The sequence below is a fragment of the Diceros bicornis genome, chromosome 37 (assembly GCF_020826845.1).
Source record: "Diceros bicornis minor isolate mBicDic1 chromosome 37, mDicBic1.mat.cur, whole genome shotgun sequence".
Lineage (NCBI taxonomy): Eukaryota > Metazoa > Chordata > Mammalia > Perissodactyla > Rhinocerotidae > Diceros > Diceros bicornis.
In genome coordinates, this window is record NC_080776.1 from 13899826 (window position 1) to 13903978 (window position 4153).

Here is a 4153-nt window from a genome sequence, read left to right on the forward strand (position 1 = left end):
TGCCAGGCCTCAGGCACAAAACTGTTCATTTATTTAACAAGTAGATATTGAGAATTTTTGTGGTCATTTTAAATAAGTTTATACATAGAGCTTAGAAGAAATCTTGACACATAGCAAGTATGCAAGATAAGTTAGCTATTATTATAACTGTCAGGAAGTACTAAGGTGCTGGCGGGTTTAAATACAAAGGCCCCCCGGGACACTTGACACCACCGCTCCCTGAAAAGCCGTTGATCCACCCAAAGCATGAGAACCAAATATTCCCCTTAAAGCTTATATTGTGGTTAAGACTGCCAGGAAACTACATTTAGCATAAGCAACTAAAACCACTGCTGAAACCCGGGATCGAACCAGGGACCTTTAGATCTTCAGTCTAACGCTCTCCCAACTGAGCTATTTCAGCTCGGTCTGACACCTTCCCCTGCATAACTATAATAGAATAATATTTGTTATACGATAAAAAAAAAAAGGTCAATATTCAGGTTCAGCTGGAGGGAGGCATTTAACAAATATTACAGAGGTGATACAAGAGGTGTTTACAAGCCAGAAGTAATACAAAATTTCACTCTTCTCAGTTGTGTTTTTAATTGCCCTGCAATCTATTTTTTCCACTTAAAAATAAATCATGGACTTTTTCCATGTCAAAAAAATGCCTTTAATTGGCATTTCCATCTAATATATGGTTAATTGCTAGAAAAATGACAGCACGGTCCATGTAAATATTTAATTAAATATCAATTTTCCATAAAGCAATGTTCCCAGGGACCCATGAACGTAGCCAGGATTAGAAAACAGTTGAAGACTGAAGCTCCAAGGAGGTGACTCAGGCGCTACGGCAGACACAAAAAGTATGAACAGGAAAGATGAAGTAAACTGAAAAGCTCTGTAGTAGCAGAATGATGGGCCTCCAAAGATGTCAATGTGCTAATCTCCAGAAAATACAGTATGTTAGGGGGCCGGCCCCGTGGCTTAGCGGTTAAGTGCGCGCACTCCGCTGCTGGCGGCCCGGGTTCGGATCCCGGGCGCGCACCGACGCACCGCTCCTCCGGCCATGCTGAGGCCGCGTCCCACATACAGCAACCAGAAGGATGTGCAACTACGACATACAACTATCTACTGGGCCTTTGGGGGAAAAATAAATAAATAAATAAAATCTTAAAAAATACTGTATGTTAGGTTACCTCGAAAGGAGAATTAAGGGTACAGATGGAATTAAGGTGCTAATTAGTGTACTTTGAGATGAGGAGAGTATCCTGGATTACCCAGGTGGGTCCAATGTAATCACAGCAGTCCTCATTAGTGGAAGAAAGAGGCAGATGAGAGAGAACCAGAGAGATGGCAGCCTGAGAGAGACTCAGCCTGGCATTGCTGGATCTGAAGACGGAACGGGCCGCAAGGAATGGGGGCAGCCTCTAGAAGCTGGAAAAAGCAAGAGAACGGGTTCTCCCTCGGAGCTTCCACAAAGGAATAAAGCCCTGATTTTAGCCCACAGAGGCTCATTTTGTTCATCTCACCTCCAGAAATGTAAGATAATAAATTTGTGTTGCTTTAAATCCCTAAGTTTGTGGTAATTTGTTACAGCAGCAATAGGAAACTAATATTGGCTCATAAAAAATGTATTTATTAGTACCCAAGGAAGGAACAAATTTGGAAGACTCCTCGCTACCCCACCAAGGTTGGGAATCAGAGCTGGTTGAAGAAGATGGTAGAGAAGTTCACTAGGGTGTCATGGGCTAGAGTTTGTCTGCAGTCGGCATGGCATGGCATGCTGGGGCTGGTGAGCAGGAAGCTGCCCACTGGGGGGCTGACACAATTCTCTGGAGAGTAAGCACCAGTGGGTCTTCTGCAAGCCACTTATAGCCGTGCTTTCAGAGCACGAAGAGAAGCCCTTTCCTCTGCTCTGTCTTACGTCTTCAAGTTGTGGATACCAGTCTTTAGAATATGAAAGGCCTAACGTTTTGAATGAAAAATGAAATGACAGCAACATTTTTAGCAAACCTCTTGAGGAAAAACGGCTTTTACCAAATGAAACAAATAAACAAAAAAAGTCAGAATTAAAGGCCACACGTCTTGAAAACAAATCTTATCGTTAAGTCTGTGACATTTTCTTGAACAGCTTTGCTCATAGGGGCCCGTTTCCCAGAAGTGATTTTCCTCAAGATAAGCCATGGTGGTGTTACTCTCTCCTCAGGATAAGCCATGGAAGTGTTACCATTTCCTCAGGAAAAGTCAAGATGGTGCTATCCTCTCCTCAGGATAAGGCTCCGAGGGGGTCACACTTTCCTCTGGATAGATCATGGTGGTGTTACACTTATAATAAGAATTTTATCTTGGATTTCTTTTAAAATCAGCTTTCTTTTCAAATGTTTCCAGAGAGGCACCCTCCTCCTATGTGGTTCTCCATTCCATTTATCCCAAATCCAAGTGAAATGTTGGCTCTGAGGAAAGAATCTGAGACATTAACTTATCAATTATGACACACCTTCAGTCTACGAAATTAATTCACAGTACATCAGGTGTTAGAAATTCTGATGTTCACTTATTAATAAATACTCTTCACAAAGCTGGCTTCCATCTGCTTCATATTCCTGGTTATGCTCTCCGAGTGCATCAGTCCACTGTAGGGATCTCCTGGGAGACTCGCGGGTTTGCTCCAGGCGAGTCCAGACAGTGGTCCCTGTGTGAGCTGAGACTTGCGGGAAAGGCACTGCCTGCTGCAGTCTTGAGCCTTGCTCCATGTGACTGCTCACACCAGGGACACAGCTGCCAGGGTCCCCTTTGCTTCCGCCGAGGCACTGAGACTCATAACCCTGCAGGCTCAGCAGATCCTCCTGATCCAAGAGGTCAGGCTGTGACCCCAACTCCAAGAGCAGAACAACAAGACAGACCAAAACATTCGGGGCTTCTGGGGCCTGAGCTTCAAGTTTGAACCACATGACCATTCCCTCACCCAATCTGATTCAGGGTTCAGATATCCTTCACACTAGAAGATTCCAGATTTCTCCCGAATATAATTTACTCCCAGAAAGCAGAAGTACTTTTTAGAAGCTGCATTTACTATTATGGGTTTCTAAATTCACCGTGAATTTGCCATTCTAGGTTTGGTCATGATGAACACGACATAGTTACGGCTTTGATATTGTGTCCTTCACACAGTGGAACAAACTGTCCTTTGACCTTGGATTATATCCTTAACCCCAGTTAACCATACTGAAACATAGTCAAACATCTCTGGGCTTCAGTTTGCTCGGCTCTGAACTGGACAAAATGTTCTTTAAGATATCTGCCATGTCCAACTTCTAGGATGCCATAGGGCATTAGCCACCTGGTAGACCAGAAGAGACATGGGGGCTGAGGGGTTGTTAAAACCTTCAGGGACCAACCTTCCAGACTCAAGATAGTGCCCTCATGCCTGGAAGATTTGGTGCAGCTTCTACAAAAGCCTTCAACCCCCAGCAGTATTTACTCTCATCATGTGTCTCTGTTCCTGCTGACACTGTCGGCAGGCTATATATTTTAAACTAAGTTCTCCTTAGAGGTGCTAGATTTACGTCAATGGATTCACAGTTGATGGGGCTAGAAGTTGTTTCGTGGCACAAAACAGAGCATCTCTCATGCTCTGAATTCATTAGAATGAGCCTCTAAAAGGCTCCATAGAACCCTGGTTTCCAATTTATCAAGTCAAGTGTTAAGGAATTCCAAAAAAAAGTAGCTAAAAACTATACTTTAAATACCAACGTAGGTTAAAAATTGCTTCCCCCTAGAGAGTTTTAATTGGTCATGACGCTGTTTTAAAGAGATTGCAAAGCTTTAAAAACAAAATAAGAAGCAACTTCATTTGAGTAAGAGAAAAGGCTGCCCATTATGATTCTGCCATGTTAGGTGCCAGAGTAATGGGTTAGAACAACTGTGAAGTGCTTTGACAATGATCTTCTAAGGCATTGGGGATTTTTTTTTTCCTCCTGTTGTAGAGTTTCTTTACCTAAGTTTTGTGAGTTTCTAAGTTACCTCTAATTTGTACAATCCACCTGGTTACAGCAGCCAGTTTATTTCATGAGCCTCCCAAAAAAGATAACAACCCATTTTTCTGCCAAGATACAGAACCCTCGATTTGACCCTGGATAACTGTCAGGTGACCTTTGCCATCTAGAGA

The 4153-nt window shown here is 43.1% G+C and overlaps 1 non-coding gene across 1 annotated transcript; it reads right to left on the minus strand.

Annotated features, from left to right (window-relative positions):
- Window positions 1-330: 330 nt before the first annotated feature.
- Window positions 331-403, minus strand: TRNAF-GAA (transfer RNA phenylalanine (anticodon GAA)). Its single transcript has one exon. It is a non-coding gene; the product is annotated as a tRNA-Phe (tRNA).
- Window positions 404-4153: the final 3750 nt, after the last annotated feature.